This window comes from Bombina bombina, chromosome 5 (assembly GCF_027579735.1).
Source record: "Bombina bombina isolate aBomBom1 chromosome 5, aBomBom1.pri, whole genome shotgun sequence".
Taxonomy (NCBI): domain Eukaryota; kingdom Metazoa; phylum Chordata; class Amphibia; order Anura; family Bombinatoridae; genus Bombina; species Bombina bombina.
In genome coordinates this window covers 113,492,086-113,512,369 of record NC_069503.1, presented here as the reverse complement: position 1 = coordinate 113,512,369, position 20,284 = coordinate 113,492,086, and the positions used below count along the sequence as shown (strand labels likewise).

Genomic DNA, 20,284 nt, shown 5'->3' with positions numbered 1-20,284 from the left:
GATATTGTTTAGTAACCTTAAGTCCTGCACCAAGTGGTCACAATTATCGTTGGTTGTCACGAGCTCCTGTATATTTTTTTCTAGCATATAATTGCTTGTGATTTATATACGCTCATGCCTCCGGTATTTGCTACCATTACTTAGATTTTGAGCCACTTGTAACATATGCGGCTGAATTTACTATGCGCTCATTAGGTATGCGCACCGTTCACTTTTTATATTATTATTACCACTCGATATTGTTTAGTAACCTTTAGTCCTGCACCAAGTGGTCACAATTATCGTTGGTTGTCACGAGCTCCTGTATATTTTATTCTAGCATATAATTGCTTGTGATTTATATACGCTCATGCCTCCGGTATTTGCTACCATTACTTAGATTTTGAGCCACTTGTAACATATGCGGCTGAATTAACTATGCGCTCATTAGGTATGCGCACCGTTCACTTTTTATATTATTATTACCACTTAAGGTATGAGATGTATATAGGTATGTAGGTATAATTCTAACTTGTGAGAAGTTTGCCTTAATAGTGCCCTTGTTATTTTCTGTGGGTAATATACAATCTGGCTTTATGCTTGGTAGAAATCCTGTGAAAAATATATGTAAAGCCTTTTTAATTTTAGATCATCTTTGGAATAAACTACTAAGAATTCACATTATAAGTTTGATTCTGCTTTATTGACAGCTAACGCTGAAAAGTAATTTTACTCCATAGAATGGGATTATATGTATTATACTTTAAATTCACAGACCTGAATATTTCAGCTGTCCCACTGGCCTCTGCAATCAGGTATCCTCTGGAAGATAGTTTCCCACCCACCCCGTCCCTTACCCCACCCACCCCAAGCTCATTTCCTCATTTATAGATAGTCTCCCACACAACTTTCATTCTCCTAAACTGACAGCTGCAAACACTGATCAGCACATCCTTCCATTCACTTAACCCTATAGAATACATACTCTCTCTCCCTACAAATAGCTATATATCCCACATTGAGAGTATATACTTATTCTGTGAAGTCTTGCACATGCTCAGTAGGAGCTGGTGATGTAAAAAGTGTAAATATAAAAAGACTGTGCACATTTTGTTAATGGAAGTAAATTGGAAAGTTGTTTAAAATTGCTGCTCTATCTGAATAATGAAGTTTAATTTTGACTTGAGTGTCCCTTTAATCAGATCTCGCTTTGTGCTATCTTGTTGTGAATCCTTGTTTAATGAAGATAACATTGTGACAAATTTAATAAGATATTGATTACCTAGAATATAATTTTATTAATTATCTGTTATTATTTAAAGTCATTTAAAGGTGCAAAAATGCTCTAATAAATGAGATCAGTTTATTATTTTACCACTGATTGTATATAACTATGTAGATGACACAAAGAAACAGAAGCGCCACATGGCCTAGCACTGTGTATACTGTTGTAAGATGATATATGAGAAATTTGCACTCACATTTGATGATGCACCCCTCTTGGTGCAAATGGAGCAGGCTGCAACATCAGTTCTAGAGCGGCACTGTACTACTGGGAGCTAGCTGATCATATCTTGTGAGCCAATGACAAGTGGCAAATGTATGTAGCCACCTATCAGCAGCCAGCTCCCAGTAGTACAGTTCTGCTGCTGGGAATATGTACATATTCTTTTCAGCAAAGGATATAAAAAAAACAAAGTAAATTTGATAACAGAAGTGAAATTCAAAGTGTCTTAAAATTACAAATTCTATCTGAATAATGAAAGTGTAATTTCCTATCCATTTAAGTATGATTTAAGTAACAGAAAATGTCTGTGTATAAAGTCTTGCTGGTAATTAATAATCTGGGTTGGTGTAGGTTGGGGGGTTAATTTGATATTGTTTTATGTACTGTTAAAGGACAGTAAAGTGAAAATTAAACTTAAATGTCTTGGAAAGAACATGACATTTCCAACAAATTTCCAATTTAATTATATTATCATTTGTTTTTTTAAAATAAACAAAAGCAGCGCTGCACTCTCTAAATAAATAAATATAAAGGTACCCGATAAAAATATTAAATAATAATACAATGATATTAGAGATAAGGAATAAACCAAAAGTTCTAAAATATAACAATTTACATTTACCTAATCTGGACATACAAACTAAAGAGAGGCTGCTGCTGCTAAGCTGAACCAAGAAAAATAATTTTGTTTAAAAAACAAACTAAATAAATAAATCTAAAGGAACCCAATAAAATATTAAATAACAATACTCTAAAAATACAATGATATTAGAGATAAGAAATAAATCAAAAGTTCTAAAATATAAAACCATTTACATTTACCTCATTTACCAGATGAATATGAAAAATAATAAATAAAAGTCAATCCGCTAGATTTAGAGTTCTGCGGCCAAAGGGGTGCGTTAGCTACGTGTGCTTTTTTTCTCCCGCACCTTTTAAATACCGCTGGTATTTAGAGTTCACAAAAGGGCTGCGATAGGCTCCAAAAAGGGAGCGAATAGCATAATTTACCGCCACTGCAACTCTCAATACCAGCGGTGCTTACGGACGCGGCCAGCTTCAAAAATGTGCTTGTGCACGATTTCCCCATAGGAAACAATGGGGCCGTTTGAGCTGAAAAAAAACCTAACACCTGCAAAAAAGCAGCGTTCAGCTCCTAACGCAGCCCCATTGTTTCCTATGGGAAAACACTTCCTAAGTCTGCACCTAACACCCGAACATGTACCCCAAGTCTAAACACCCCTAGCCTTACACTTATTAACCCCTAATCTGCCGCCCCAGCTATCGCTGACCCCTGCATATTTTTTTTAACCCCTAATCTGCCGCTCCGTACATCGCCACAACCTACGTTATCCCTATGTACCCCTAATCTGCTGCCCCTAGCACCGCCGACCCCTATATTATATTTATTAACCCCTAATCTGCCGCCCCCAACGTCGCCGCCACCTACCTACAATTATTAACCCCTAATCCACCTCACTATCCCTATAATAAATAGTATTAAACCCTAATCTGCCCTCCCTAACATCACCGACACCTAACTTCAAGTATTAAACCCTAATCTGCCGAATGGACCTCACCGCTACTCTATTAAATTTATTAACCCCTAAAGCCAAGTCTAACCCTAGCACTAACACCCCCCCCCTAAGTTAAATATAATTTTTATCTAACGAAATAAATTAACTCTTATTAAATAAATTAATCGTAATTAAAGCTCAATACATACCTGTAAAATAAACCCTAATATAGCTACAATATAAATTATAATTATATTATAGCTATTTCAGGATTAATATTTATTTTACAGGCAACTTTGTATTTATTTTAACCAGGTACAATAGCTATTAAATAGTTAATAACTATTTAATAGCTACCTAGTTAAAATAATTACAAAATTACCTGTAAAATAAATCCTAACCTAAATTACAATTAAACCTAACACTACACTATCAATAAATTAATTAAATAAAATACCTACAATTATCTACAATTAAACCTAACACTACACTATCAATAAATTAATTACATAAAATACCTACAAATAAATACAAATAAACTAAGTTAAAAAAAATAAAAAAATAATTTACAAACATTAGAAAAAGATTACAACAATTTTAAGCTACTTACACCTACTCTAAGCCCCCTAATAAAATAACAAAGCCCCCCAAAATAAAAAAATGCCCTACCCTATTCTAAAATACAAATAGGAAAGCTCTTTTACCTTACCAGCCCTTAAAAGGGCCTTTTGCGGGGCATGCCCCAAAGAATTCAGCATTTTTGCCTGTAAAAAAAAACATACAATACCCCCCAACATTACAACCCACCACCCACATACCCCTAATCTAACCCAACCCCCCCTTAAATAAACCTAACACTAAGCCCCTGAAGATCTCCCTACCTTATCTTCACCACGCCGGGTATCACCGATCCGTCCAGAGGAGCCTCCGAAGTCTTCATCCAAGCCCAAGCGGGGGCTGAAGAAGTCCATCATCGGGCTGAAGTCTTGATCCAAGCGGGCGCTGAAGAGGTCCATCATCGGGCTGAAGTCTTGATCCAAGCGGGCGCTGAAGAGGTCCATCATCGGGCTGAAGTCTTCTATCAAGCGGCATCTTCAATCTTCTTTCTTCCAGCCGACGCGGATCCATCCTCTTCTACCGACGCCTACTCGCCGAATGACGGTTCCCTTAAATTATGTCATCCAAGATGGCGTCCCTCAAATTCCGATTGGCTGATAGGATTCTATCAGCCAATCAGAATTAAGGTAGGAAAATTCTGATTGGGAGATGCGGCTTGATAGAAGACTTCAGCCCGATGATGGACCTCTTCAGCGCCCGCTTGGATCAAGACTTCAGCCCGATGATGGACTTCTTCAGCGCCCTCTTGGATCAAAACTTCAGCCCGATGATGGACTTCTTCAGACCCCGCTTGGGCTTGGATGAAGACTTCGGAGGCTCCTCTGGACGGATCGGTGATACCCGGCGTGGTGAAGATAAGGTAGGGAGATCTTCAGGGGCTTAGTGTTAGGTTTATTTAAGGGGGGTTTGGGTTAGATTAGGGGTATGTGGGTGATGGGTTGTAATGTTGGGGGGGGTATTGTATGTTTTTTTTTACAGGCAAAAGAGCTGAATTCTTTGTGGCATGCCCCGCAAAAGGCCCTTTTAAGGGCTGGTAAGGTAAAAGAGCTTTTCAATTTTTATTTTAGAATAGGGTATGGCATTTTTTTATTTTGGGGGGCTTTGTTATTTTATTAGGGGGCTTAGAGTAGGTGTAAGTAGCTTAAAATTGTTGTAATATTTTTATAATGTTTGTAAATAATTTTTTTATTTTTTGTACTTTAGTTAGTTTATTTAATTGTATTTATTTGTAGGTATTTGTATGCAATTAATTTATTGATAGTGTAGTGTTAGGTTTAATTGTAGATAATTGTAGGTATTTTATTTAATTAATTTATTGCTAGTGTAGTGTTAGGTTTAATTAAAATAATTACAAAGTTGCCTGTAAAATAAATATTAATCCTAAAATAGCTATAATATAATTATAATTTATATTGTAGCTATATTAGGGTTTATTTTACAGGTAAGTATTTAGCTTTAAATAGGAATAATTTATTTAATAAGAGTTAATTTATTTCGTTAGATAAAAATTATATTTAACTTAGGGGGGTGTTAGGGTTAGACTTAGTTTTAGGGGTCAATAAATTTAATAGAGTAGCGGTGAGGTCCGGTCGGCAGATTAGGGGTTATTAAGTGTAGGTAGGTGGCGGCGATGTTGGGGGCGGCAGATTAGGGGTTAATAAATATAATATAGGGGTCGGCGGTGTTAGGGGCAGCAGATTAGGGGTACATAAGTATAACGTAGGTGGCGGCGTGGTGCGGTCGGCAGATTAGGGGTTAAAAATTTTTATTAGAGTGGCGGCGATGTGGGGGGGGGGCCTCGGTTTAGGGGTGCATAGGTAGTTTATGGGTGTTGGTGTACTTTAGAGCACAGTAGTTAAGAGCTTTATGAACCGGCGTAAGTCCAGAAAGCTCTTAACTCCTGGCTTCTCTCTGCGGCTGGAGTCTTGTCGTTAGATTTCTAACGCTCACTTCAGCCAAGACTCTAAATACCAGCGTTAGAAAGATCCCATTGAAAAGATAGGATACGCAAATGGCGTAGGGGGATCTGCGGTATGGAAAAGTCGCGGCTGCAAAGTGAGCGTTAGACCCTTTCAAGACTGACTCTAAATACCAGCGGGCGGCCAAAACCAGCGTTAGGAGCCCCTAACGCTGGTTTTGACGGCTAACACCAAACTCTAAATCTAGACGAATCTGTATTGTAAAACACATGGTACCGTCTCTAGTAGATAAATAGAATAAATCAGGTTTCTGAAATCCCCAAGGTTTCTCCAGAGATGTCCTTGTTTTTCAGCAAGGAAAATTTTCCTGTTATATTCTGCAGCTGCTGCTCTTCTTTAAAGGGACATTAAACACTTTGAGATGGTAATATAACATTATAAATTGTATATAATAAAACAACTCTGCAATATACTTTCATTATTTATTTTGTCCTCTTTGCCTGTAATTCCATTCAGAAATTGTGAGCTTTTCAGTTCCTGTTAGAAATAGAAGTGCAGAACACTGTTAAATCCAGCACAACCATTGGCTGCACACTCTAGTGACCTATTTATAACGGTCCCTAATTGGCCACAGCAGAGAAGGTAACACAAGTTACAACATGGCAGCTCCCAGTGTTTTATAGACACTAACGGCTAGATTTAGAGTTTGGCGGTAGCCGTCAAAACCAGCGTTAGAGGCTCCTAACTCTGGTTTTTACCACCCTCTGGTATTTGGAGTCAGTCAGGAAAGGGTCTAACGCTCACTTTGCAGCCGCGACTTTTCCATACCGCAGATCCCCCTACGCCATTTGTGTAGCCTATCTTTTCAATGGGATCTTTCTAACGCCGGTATTTAGAGTCGTGGCTGAAGTGAGCGTTAGAAATCTAACGACAAAACTCCAGCCGCAGAAAAAAAACAGGAGTTAAGAGCTTTCTGGGCTAACGCCGGTTTATAAAGCTCTTAACTACTGTGCTCTAAAGTACACTAACACACATAAACTACCTATGTACCCCTAAACCGAGGCCCCCCCCACACCGCCGCCACTCTATTAAAAATTTTTAACCCCTAATCTGCCGCTCCGTACACCGCCGCCAGCTACGTTATCCCTATGTACCACTAATCTGCTGCCCCTAACATCGCCGACACCTACATAATATTTATTAACCCCTAATCTGCCCCCCCCAACGTCGCCGCTACCTTACCTACACTTATTAACCCCTAATCTGCTGACCGAACCGCACCGCGACTATAATAAATGTATTAACCCCTAATCCGCCTCACTCCCGCCTCAATAACCCTATAATAAATAGTATAAACCCCTAATTTGCCCTCCCTAACATCGCCGACACCTAACTTCAAACATTAACCCCTAATCTGCCAACCGGAGCTCACCGCTATTCTAATAAATTTTTTAACCCCTAAAGCTAAGTCTAACCCTAACACTAACACCCCCCTAAGTTAAATATAATTTTTATCTAACGAAATAAATTAACTCTTATTAAATAAATTAATCCTATTTAAAACTAAATACTTACCTGTAAAATAAACCCTAATATAGCTACAATATAAATTATAATTATATTGTAGCTATTTTAGGATTAATATTTATTTTACAGGCAACTTTGTAATTATTTTACCAGGTACAATAGCTATTAAATAGTTAAGAACTATTTAATAGTTACCTAGTTAAAATAATTACAAAATTGCCTGTAAAATAAATCCTAACCTATCAATAAATTAATTAAATAAAATACCTACAATTATCTACAATTAAACCTAACACTACACTATCAATAAATTAATTAAATACAATACCTACAAATAACTACAATTAAATAAACTAACTAAAGTACAAAAAATAAAAAAGAACTAAGTTACAAAAAATAAAAAAATATTTACAAACATTAGAAAAATATTACAACAATTTTAATCTAATTACACCTACTCTAAGCCCCTTAATAAAATAACAAAGACCCCCAAAATAAAAAAATGCCCTACCCTATTCTAAATTAAAAAAGTTCAAAGCTCTTTTACCTTACCAGCCCTTAAAAGGGCCTTTTGCAAGGCATGCCCCAAAGTCATCAGCTCTTTTGCATTTAAAAAAACATACAATACCCCCCCCCAACATTACAACCCACCACCCACATACCCCTAATCTAACCCAAACCCCCCTTAAATAAACCTAACACTAAGCCCATGAAGATCTTCCTACCTTATCTTCACCATGCCAGGTTCACCGATCGCTCCAGGCTCTGAAATCTTCATCCAAGCCCAAGCGGGGGCTGGCGATCCATCATCTGGCTGAAATCTTCTTTCAAGCGGCGGCTGAAGAGGTCCAGAAGAGGCTCCAAAGTCTTCATTCTATCTGGGAAGAAGAGGAGATCCGGACCGGCAACCATCTTGATCCAAGTGGCATCTTCTATCTTCATCCGATGAGGAACGGCTCCATCTTGAAGACCTCCAGCGCGGATCAATCTTCTTCTTCCGACGTCCAACTGAAGAATGAAGGTTCCTTTAAGGGACGTCATCCAAGATGGCATCCCTCGAATTCCGATTGGCTGATAGGATTCTATCAGCCAATCGGAATTAAGGTAGGAAAATTCTGATTGGCTGATGGAATCAGCCAATCAGAATCAAGTTCAATCCGATTGGCTGATCCAATCAGATTGAGCTTGCATTCTATTGGCTGATCGGGGGCCTTTGTTATTTTATTAGGGGGCTTAGAGTAGGTGTAATTAGTTTAAAATTGTTGTAATATTTTTCTAATGTTTGTAAATATTTTTTAATTTTTTGTAACTTAGTTCTTTTTTATTTTTTTGTACTTTAGTTAGTTTATTTAATTGTAGTTATTTGTAGGTATTGTATTTAATTAATTTATGGATAGTGTAGTGTTAGGTTTAATTGTAACTTAGGTTAGGATTTATTTTACAGGTAATTTTGTAATTATTTTAACTATTTTAGCTATTGTACCTGGTTAAAATAATTACAAACTTGCCTGTAAAATAAATATTAATCCTAAAATAGCTACAATATAATTATAATTTATATTGTAGCTATATTAGGATTTATTTTACAGGTAAGTATTTAGCTTTAAATAGGATTAATTTATATAATAAGAGAATTTATTTCGTTATATTTAAATTATATTTAACTTAGGGGGTGTTAGTGTTAGACTTAGCTTTAGAGGTTAATCCATTTATTAGAGAACCGGCGAGATCCGGTCAGCAGATTAGGGGTTAATTATTGTAGGTAGGTGGAGGCGACGTTGTGGGGGGCAGATTAGGGGTTAATAAATATAATATAGGGGTCGACAGTGTTAGGGGCAGCAGATTAGGGGTACATAGGTATAATGTAGGTAGCGGCGGTGTATGGAGCGGCAGATTAGGGGTTAAAAAAAATATGCAGGTGTCAGCAATAGCGGGGGCGGCAGAATAGGGGTTAATAAGTGTAAGGTTAGGGGTGTTTAGACTCAGGGTACATGTTAGGGTGTTAGGTGCAGACTTAGGAAGTGTTTCCCCATAGGAAACAATGGGGCTGCGTTAGAAGCTGAACGCTGCTTTTTTGCAGGTGTTAGGTTTTTTTTCAGCTCAAACAGCCCCATTGTTTTCTATGGGGGAATCGTGCACGAGCACGTTTTTGAAGCTGGCCGCGTCCGTAAGCAACGCTGGTATTTAGAGTTGCAGTGGCGGTAAATTATGCTTTACGCTCCCTTTTTTGGAGCCTAACGCAGCCATTCTGTGAACTCTAAATACCAGCGGTATTTAAAAGGTGCGGGGGAAAAAAAGCACGCGTAGCTTTGGCCGCAGAACTCTAAATCTAGCCGTAAAACTTTACACTTATTTTGTCACTTTTTAAACAACTAATGAAACTTTAAAAAATACATCTACATGTTAGTCATGGACTAATCTTTTCTTTGAATGCATCATTCTATCTAGCATGTATTTAGTGTTTAATGTCCCTTTAAGGTCAGTTCAAACCAATAGTAAAAAGCTGGAAGGGGGTGAGAGAAAGCGCAAACAGAGATCTAAGTGTAGATTAAACACCTGGTGAGCCCTATGTATTTTTTTTACAAACTACTCACAAGATAGTAGGTGAAAATAAGCACATAGGTAAAGTTGTATCCTTGAGCAGGGTCCAATGAAGAAAACAGCTTCTGTGATTATAAGCTTTTTATTAATGTTTAAAACAAGCACTAGCTTTGTATTACATAGGAACTTTTTCAAGAGTATTACTGAAAAAATTCCTATGTAATGGAATGAAACGTACGTTGAGTTTTAACAGTTTTTAGACATAATCTCCTGTGAAGCTTTGTTAGCTAGCAGTGTGTTACAGCAACAATATAGCTAAGGGGTTTATATGTTTTATGCATTTTATACTTGACTAGCTTACATTGTATTAAAATTGCATTGCCCTATGGCTAGGCAAGGTGTGTTCTCAATTTATAGGTTCCACCTGCTGTAGCCGGCTTGCTAATATATACAAAGCTAGTGCTTGTTTTAAACATTAATAAAAAGCTTATAATCACAGAAGCTATTTTCTTCATTGGACCCTGCTCAAGGATACAACTTTACCTATGTGCTTATTTTCACCTACTATCTTGTGAGTAGTTTGTAAAAAAAATACATGGGGCTTACCAGGTGTTTAATCTACACTTAGATCTCTGTTTACGCTTTCTCTCACCCCCTTCCAGCATATTATTATTTGTGCTTAGTTCTCTTAGTATCCTTTGTTAAAGAGTAACCCGGGGGCAAAACCAAGGGTGGAGGCCCAGCTTAAAAAAAAAAAATTACAATAAAAAACGTTGACCTGCCACTGCCTGCACGGATATCATGTGAGTGTGACGTGATGCTTCACTAGTGTCTCTGACTACAGGGGTTAGTGTTTCTGTTTCACCTATTAGTGTTTATGTATGTATGTGACTGTGTGTGTATGCATGTATGTATGTATGTATGTGACTGTGTGTGTATTTATGCATGTATGTATGTATGTATGTGACTGTGTGTGTATTTATGCATGTATGTATGTATGTATGTATGTGACTGTGTGTGTATTTATGCATGTATGTATGTATGTGACTGTGTGTGTATTTATGCATGTATGTATGTATGTGACTGTGTGTGTATTTATGCATGTATGTATGTGACTGTGTGTGTATTTATGCATGTATGCATGTGACTGTGTGTGTATTTATGCATGTATGTATGTGACTGTGTGTGTATTTATGCATGTATGTATGTGACTGTGTGTGTATTTATGCATGTATGTATGTATGTGACTGTGTGTGCATTTATGCATGTATGTATGTGACTGTGTGTGCATTTATGCATGTATGTATGTGACTGTGTGTGCATTTATGCATGTATGTATCTGTGTGTGTATTTATGCATGTATGTATCTGTGTGTGTATTTATGCATGTATGCATCTGTGTGTATGTATGTATGCATGTATGTATATATGTGACTGTGTGTATTTATGCATGCATGTATGTATGTATGTGACTGTGTGTATTTATGCATGTATGTGACTGTGTGTGTATTTATGCATGCATGTATGTATGTGACTGTGTGTGTATTTATGCATGTATATATGTATGTGACTGTGTGTATTTATGCATGTATGTATGTGACTGTGTATTTATGCATGTATGTATGTGACTGTGTGTATGTATGCATATATGTGACTGTGTATGTATGCATGTATGTATATATGTGACTGTGTGTATTTATGCATGTATGTATGTGACTGTGTGTATTTATGCATGTATGTATTTATGCATGTAAGTGACTGTGAGTATTTATGTATGTGACTGTGTGTATTTATGCATGTGACTGTGTGTATTTATGCATGTATGTATGTGACTGTGTGTGTATTTATGCATGTATGTATGTGACTGTGTGTGTATTTATGCATGTATATATGTATGTGACTGTGTGTATTTATGCATGTATGTATGTGACTGTGTATTTATGCATGCATGTGACTGTGTGTATGTATGCATGTATGTATATATGTGAATGTGTATGTATGCATGTATGTATATATGTGACTGTGTATGTATGCATGTATGTATATATGTGACTGTGTGTATTTATGCATGTATGTATGTGACTGTGTGTGTATTTATGCATGTATGTATGTGACTGTGTGTGTATTTATGCATGTATGTATGTGACTGTGTGTATTTATGCATGTATGTATTTATGCATGTATGTGACTGTGTGTGTATTTATGCATGTATGTGACTGTGTGTATTTATGCATGCATGCATGTGACTGTGTGTATTTATGCATGTATGTATGTGACTGTGTGTGTATTTATGCATGTATGTATGTATGTATGTGACTATGTGTGTATTTATGCATGTATATATGTATGTGACTGTGTGTGTATTTATGCATGTATATGTGAGTGTGTGTATGTTTGCGGAACCAGCAAATTACAGACCTTGTTACTACAGCATGGGGGGGGGGGGTAAACAGTGTCACTATATAGTACCACTATATACAGAAGGGGGGGCTGGACCACTGTAGTCACTTTATAAAGTACTGGGGCAGGTAGGGTCAGGTCAGCCATCTCACCGGCAGATTACAGACTGTGTCACTGACTCACTATATACAGTACTGGTGGGTTAAACAGTGTCATTATATACAGTAATAGGGGGTCAGACCATCTCACAGATTGTGGGCACAGGGTACCTCCTTTTGCAGACATGTAATCTGATTCACATTATGTTTCTGTGTTAAATGTAAAATAAATAAATAAAAAAAATTATGTATCAAATTCACTTCTTTTTTTTTTGGGGGGGGGGGGTGGTGAAGGTGGGGGGGACCCTTCTTAGATTCTTGCACCTGGGCCCTGTGGTTTCTAGTTACACCTCTCGGGTTAACCCTATGTGAACTCATGAGCGTGCACGTGTCTTCAGACAGCAGAGTTTGTAACTATGTATAACAATGCTATATATATATGTTGTTGCAAACAGTGCTGCACAGATTGCTAAAAACATGTGCATGCCCCTAAGCTCATATCAGCCTCCTAGGTTTACTCTTTAACAAATTATACTAAAAGTACAAAGCAAATTAGATAACAGAAGTAAATTGGAAAGTTGGGTAAAATTGCTGCTCTGAATTATCAGCATTTAACTTTCATTGTCAGATTTGGCTTCTGTATTTGATGATGTTTTCCTAATTATTCTGTGATATTGTGTTTTTAATTATACAAAAAAAACACAAAATACTGTTCTGGATTACAATCACTTTTTATTTGCAGGAAAAACCATTACATCATTATATAATCAAAAGAAGCATTACATGATATCTGCACACAATGGTATAAATATACCTAACACTTGTGCTCTTGATACAAAGGGATTTATCGAATATATAATGTCCCCTTTAGTTAAAGTAGCCATTTAAATTAAACTGATTATGATCATTTATGCCACTGATATTGTGTCTCATTAAATAAAATCAGTTTCCCCTCAGTAATTCCTCTGGTATATAACATGTACTATGCTAAGCATCTATTGCTATAAGAAAAAGTTTATCCACATGATGTGCACATTAAATATATCTCCCAGAAGTTAATCATTTGAGACTGATCTTGTTTATTTAAGTTTCTAAAGCTCTATTCATATAAAGACTCCTTTATTCTGTAAATGTAATTTTTCCTCCCCTATGTAACTAAAATGTACAACTCCTAACACTGGCATATTAATAAACAACCCTGGGGGTGCTTTGGTGGTGAATGGCTGTGTAAACTGGTCAGTATGAGGACAGATTTGTATATTCCTGTGTCGTTTTTGTATTCTATTGCATTGATATGAGAGAAACTGAGGTGCACATATAGAGGAACAAAGGACAGCAGGAGAGCACTTCCAATCTGGGGCTTTTATAACTGGGATTTAGAAAGTATTATTTACAATAACATCCTTCTTGATGCTTCTATTTAGAGAGTTTGTGTGTATGTATGTATGTATGTGACTGTGTGTATTTATGCATGTATGTATGCGACTGTGTGTGTATTTATGCATGTGACTGTGTGTATTTATGCATGTATGTATGCGACTGTGTGTGTATTTATGCATGTATATGTGAGTGTGTGTATGTTTGCGGAACCAGCAAATTTCAGACCTTGTTACTACAGCATGGGGGGGGGGGGGTAAACAGTGTCACTATATAGTACCACTATATACAGAAGGGGGGGCTGGACCACTGTAGTCACTTTATAAAGTACTGGGGCAGGTAGGGTCAGGCCAGCCATCTCACCGGCAGATTACAGACTGTGTCACTGACTCACTGTATACAGTACTGGTGGGTTAAACAGTGTCATTATATACAGTAATAGGGGGTCAGACCATCTCACAGATTGTGGGCACAGAGTACCTCCTTTTGCAGACATGTAATCTGATTCACATTATGTTTCTGTGTTAAATGTAAAAAAACATTTTTAAAAAAAATTATGTATCAAATTCACTTTTTTTTTTAGGGGGGGGGGTGGTGAAGGTGGGGGGGACCCTTCTTAGATTCTTGCACCTGGGCCCTGTGGTTTCTAGTTACGCCTCTGGAGTAACCCTATGTGAACTCATGAGCGTGCACGTGTCTTCAGACAGCAGAGTTTGTAACTATGTATAACAATGCTATATATATGTTGTTGCAAACAGTGCTGCACAGATTGCTAAATACATGTGCATGCCCCTAAGCTCATATCAGCCTCCTAGGTTTACTCTTTAACAAATTATACTAAAAGTACAAAGCAAATTAGATAACAGAAGTAAATTGGAAAGTTGGGTAAAATTGCTGCTCTGAATTATCAGCATTTAACTTTCATTGTCAGATTTGGCTTCTGTATTTGATGATGTTTTCCTAATTATTCTGTGATATTGTGTTTTTAATTATACAAAAAAACACAAAATACTGTTCTGGATTACAATCACTTTTTATTTGCAGGAAAAACCATTACATCATTATAAAGTCAAAAGAAGCATTACATAATATCTGCACACAATGGTATAAATATACCTAACACTTGTGCTCTTGATACAAAGGGATTTATCGAATATATAATGTCCCCTTTATTTATAGTAGCCATTTAAATTAAACTGATTATGATCACTTATGCCACTGATATTGTGTCTCATTAAATAAAATCAGTTTCCCCTCAGTAATTCCTCTGGTACATAACATGTACTATTCTAAGCATCTATTATCCACATGATGTGCACATTAAATATATCTCCCAGAAGTCAATCATTTGAGACTGATCTTGTTTATTTAAGTTTCTAAAGCTCTATTCATATAAAGACTCCTTTATTCTGTAAATGTAATTTTTCCTCCCCTATGTAACTAAAATGTACAACTCCTAACACTGGCATATTAATAAACAACCCTGGGGGTGCTTTGGTGGTGAATGGTTGTGTAAACTGGTCAGAATGAGGACAGATTTGTATATTCCTGTGTCGTTTTTGTATTCTATTGCATTGATATGAGAGAAACTGAGGTGCACATATAGAGGAACAAAGGACAGCAGGAGAGCACTTCCAATCTGGGGCTTTTATAACTGGGATTTAGAAAGTATTAATTTACAATAACATCCTTCTTGATGCTTCTATTTAGAGAGTTTGTCTTCTTTAGGGTATTTGTAAAATGGTTTGTACACTGTGTATATAAAGTTTATGTGTGTGTAAATATTTGGTGTTTTGTGATGCCTGATTTCAATAAAAAAAACTTTTTCCACTTTCTAAACATGTGAAAGGTTTCTTCCCTTGTGAATCCTTTGATGTATTTTCAGATTGCTCTTCTGTGTAAAACTTTTTCCACACTCTGTACATATGAACGGCTTTTCTCTTGTGTGAATCCTTTCATGAGTTTTCAGATGATCCATTACTGTAAAACTTTTTCCACACTCTGTACATGTGAAAGGCTTTTCCCCTGTGTGACTCCTTTCATGAGTTTTCAGACTATCCATACGTGCAAAACTTTTTCCACACTCTGTACATGTGAATGGCTTTTCCCCTGTGTGAATCTTTTCATGTTTTCTCAGATGACTATTTTCTGTAAAACTTTTTCCACACTCTGTACATGTGAATGGCTTTTCCCCTGTGTGAATCTTTTCATGTTTTCTCAGATGACTATTTTCTGTAAAACTTTTTCCACACTCTGTACATGTGAAAGGCTTTTCCCCTGTGTGAATCCTTTCATGATTTTTCATTTCACTCTTTTCTGTAAAACTTTTTCCACACTCTGTACATGTGAAAGGCTTTTCCCCTGTGTGAATCCTTTCATGATTTTTCAGATTACTTCTTCGTGTAAAACTTTTTCCACACTCTGTACATGTGAAAGGCTTTTCCCCTGTGTGAATCCGTTCATGACTTTTCAGATGACTCTTTTCTGTAAAACTTTTTCCACACTCTGTACATGTGAAAGGCTTTTCCCCTGTGTGAATCCTTTCATGATTTTTCAGATGATCTATTCGTGTAAAACTTTTTCCACACTCTGTACATTTGAAAGGATTTTCTCCTATGTGAATCCATTCATGAGTTTTCAGATGATCCGTTGTTGTAAAACTTTTTCCACACTCTACACATGTGAAAGGCTTTTCTCCTATGTGAATCCTTTCATGAGTTTTCAGACTACTTATTTGTGTGAAACTTTTTCCACACTCTGTACATGTGAAAAGCTTTTGTCCTATGTGATTCTTTTTATGAATTTTCAGATTATTCAAATGTGTAAAACTTTTTCCAGACTCTGTACAGCTAAATGATTTCTCCCCTGTGTGGGTCCTTTCATGAGCTATAAGTTTTGTCATTTTTATAAAACTTTTTCCACACTCAGTACATATGTGTGGCTTCTCACATGTGTGAATTTTGTGGTGTTCTAGGAGATGAGACATATCTAAAGGTTTTCTCACATTCTGTACATTTGAAAGTTCTCTCCTTTGTATGAATTATTTGGCTAGACTGTAGACTTTTCTCTATTTTAAATTTTTTTGAAAACTCAGTAAACGTTTGTGGCTTATCCTCAGGGATAATCATTTCACTAGATAAGGCATAAATGTTGTCCTCTTGTTTAATGACTAAATTACTCTCTGTACATAATGATTGCTGCCCAGTTCCTGCCAATTCACCATCTCCTTTAAATATCTGCTGTGATCTCCCCAATGTTCTGTGGTATCATTCTGATGCTTCCTGTAGTGAAGGATGGATATGAACTATTCATGTGTTTGTCTACATAAAAATAAATGAAATAAAGAAAAAAAACAATATTTATTATTTATAATTTAATCAATCTAAATAAAAAATCATTTTCTTTTATATGCAACAAAAACATAATTTATGCTTACCTGATAAATTTATTTCTCTTGTAGTGTATCCAGTCCACGGATCATCCATTACTTGTGGGATATTCTCCTTCCCAACAGGAAGTTGCAAGAGGATCACCCACAGCAGAGCTGTTATATAGCTCCTCCCCTCACTGCCATATCCAGTCATTCGACCGAAACAAGCCGAGAAAGGAGAAACCATAGGGTGCAGTGGTGACTGTAGTTTAATTAAAATTTAGACCTGCCTGAAAAGGACAGGGCGGGCCGTGGACTGGATACACTACAAGAGAAATACATTTATCAGGTAAGCATAAATTATGTTTTCTCTTGTTAAGTGTATCCAGTCCACGGATCATCCATTACTTGTGGGATACCAATACCAAAGCTAAAGTACACGGATGATGGGAGGGACAAGGCAGGAACCACTGCCTGTAGAACCTTTCTCCCAAAACCAGCCTCCGAAGAAGCAAAAGTATCAAATTTGGAAAAAGTATGAAGGGAAGACCAAGTTGCAGCCTTGCAAATCTGTTCAACAGAGGCCTCATTTTTAAAGGCCCAGGTGGAAGCCACAGCTCTAGTAGAATGAGCTGTAATCCTTTCAGGAGGCTGCTATCCAGCAGTCTCATAGGCTAAACGGATTATACTCCGAAGCCAAAAAGAAAGAGACGTTGCCGAGGCCTTCTGACCTCTCCTCTGTCCAGAGTAAACAACAAACAGGTTAGATGTTCGACGAAAATCTTTAGTAGCCTGTAAGTAAAACTTCAAGGCACGGACTACGTCTAGATTATGCAAAAGATGTTCCTTCTTTGAAGAAGGATTAGGACATAATGATGGAACAACAATCTCTTGATTGATATTCTTGTTAGAAACCACCTTAGGTAAAAACCCAGGTTTTGTACGCAGAACAACTTTATCTGAATGAAAGATAAGATAAGGAGAATCACAATGTAAGGCAGATAACTCCGAGACTCTTCGAGAAGAGGAAATAGCCATCAGAAAAAGAACTTTCCATGAAAGAAGTTTGATATCAATAGAATGAAGGGGTTCAAACGGAACACCTTGAAGAACTTTAAGAACCAAGTTTAAGCTCCATGGAGGAGCAACAGGTTTAAACACAGGCTTAATTCTAACTAAAGCCTGACAAAATGCCTGAACGTCTGGAACTTCTGCCAGACGCTTGTGTAAAAGAATAGACAGAGCAGAAATCTGTCCCTTTAAAGAACTAGATGATAATCCTTTGTCCAAACCCTCTTGGAGGAAGGACAATATCCTAGGAATCCTAACCCTACTCCATGAGTAATTCTTGGATTCACACCAATGAAGATATTTACGCCATATCTTGTGGTAAATTTTCCTGGTGACAGGCTTTCGTGCCTGTATTAAGGTATCAATTACTGACTCGGAGAAGCCACACTTTGATAGGATCAAGCGTTCAATCTCCATGCAGTCAGTCTCAGAGAAAGTAGATTCGGATGATTGAAAGGACCTTGTATTAGAAGGTCTTGTCTCAGAGGCAGAGTCCATAGTGGAAAGGATGACATTTCCACTAGGTCTGCATACCAGGTCCTGCGTGGCCGGTCTTGTCTCAGAGGCAGAGTCCATAGTGGAAAGGATGACATTTCCACTAGGTCTGCATACCAGGTCCTGCGTGGCCACGCAGGCGCTATCAATATCACTGATGCTCTTTCCTGTTTGATTTTGGTAATCAGACGAGGGAGCAGAGGAAACGGTGGAAACACATAAGCCAGGTTGAAGAACCAAGGCCTGCTAGAGCATCTATCAGTGCCGCTTCTGGGTCCCTGGACCTGGATCCGTAACAAGGAAGCTTGGCGTTCTGGCAAGACGCCATGAGATCCAATTCTGGTTTGCCCCAACGGAGAACCAATTGAGCAAACACCTCCGGATGGAGTTCCCATTCCCCCGGATGAAAAGTCTGACGACTTAGAAAATCCGCCACCCAGTTCTCTACACCTGGGATATGGATCGCTGACAGGTGGCAAGAGTGAGTCTCTGCCCAGAGAATTATCTTGGAGACTTCTAACATCGCTAGGGAACTCCTGGTTCCCCCTTGATGGTTGATGTAAGCCACAGTCGTGATGTTGTCCGACTGAAATCTGATGAACCTCAGTGTTGCTAGCTGAGGCCAAGAGAGAAGAGCATTGAATATTGCTCTTAACTCCAGAATATTTATTGGGAGGAGTTTCTCCTCCTGAGTCCATGAACCCTGAGCCTTCAGGGAGTTCCAGACTGCACCCCAACCTAGAAGGCTGGCATCTGTTGTTACAATCGTCCAATCTGGTCTGCGAAAGGTCATACCCTTGGACAGATGGGCCCGAGATAACCACCAGAGAAGAGAATCTCTGGTTTCCTGATCCAGATTTAGTAGAGGGGACAAATCTGTGTAATCCCCATTCTACTGACTGAGCATGCATAATTGCAGCGGTCTGAGATGCAGGCGCGCGAATGGCACTATGTCCACCGCCGCTACCATTAAGCCGATTACTTCCATGCACTGAGCCACCGTGGGGCGCGGAATGGAGTGAAGAACACGGCAAGCATTTAGAAGTTTTGATAACCTGGACTCCGTCAGGTAAATTTTCATTTCTACAGAATCTATTAGAGTCCCTAGGAAGGAAACCCTCGTGAGAGGAGATAGAGAACTCTTTTCTTCGTTCACTTTCCACCCATGCGACCTCAGGAATGCCAGAACTATCTCTGTATGAGATTTGGCAATTTGAAAGCTTGACGCCTGTATCAGGATATCGTCCAGGTAAGGAGCCACCGCTATGCCTCGCGGTCTTAGGACCGCCAGAAGTGAGCCCAGAACCTTTGTAAAAATTCTTGGGGCTGTAGCCAACCCGAATGGAAGAGCTACAAATTGGTAATGCCTGTATAGAAAGGCAAACCTCAGGAACTGATGATGATTCTTGTGAATCGGAATGTGAAGGTAGGCATCCTTTAAGTCCACTGTGGTCATGTACTGACCCTCTTGGATCATGGGTAAAATGGTTCGAATAGTTTCCATCTTGAATGACGGAACTCTGAGGAATTTGTTTAGGATCTTTAAATCCAAAATTTTGTCTGAAGGTTCCCTCTTTTTTGGGAACCACAAACAGAATTGAATAAAACCCCTGTCCTTGTTCCGTCCGCGGAACTGGATGGATCACTCCCATTACAAGGAGATGTTGTATGCAGCTTAGGAATGCCTCTTTCTTTATCTGGTTTGCAGATAATCTTGAAAGGTGAAATCTCCCTTGTGGAGGAGAAGCTTTGAAGTCCAGAAGATATCCCTGAGATATGATCTCCAACGCCCTGGGATCAAGAACATCTCTTGCCCACGCCTGGGCGAAGAGAGAGAGTCTGCCCCCTACTAGATCCGTTGTCGGA

The 20,284-nt window shown here is 38.0% G+C and overlaps 1 pseudogene; it reads right to left on the bottom strand.

Annotated features, from left to right (window-relative positions):
- LOC128661372 (zinc finger protein 721-like) overlaps window positions 1-20,284 on the bottom strand; it is a 411,744-nt pseudogene that overhangs the window by 284,633 nt on the left and 106,827 nt on the right.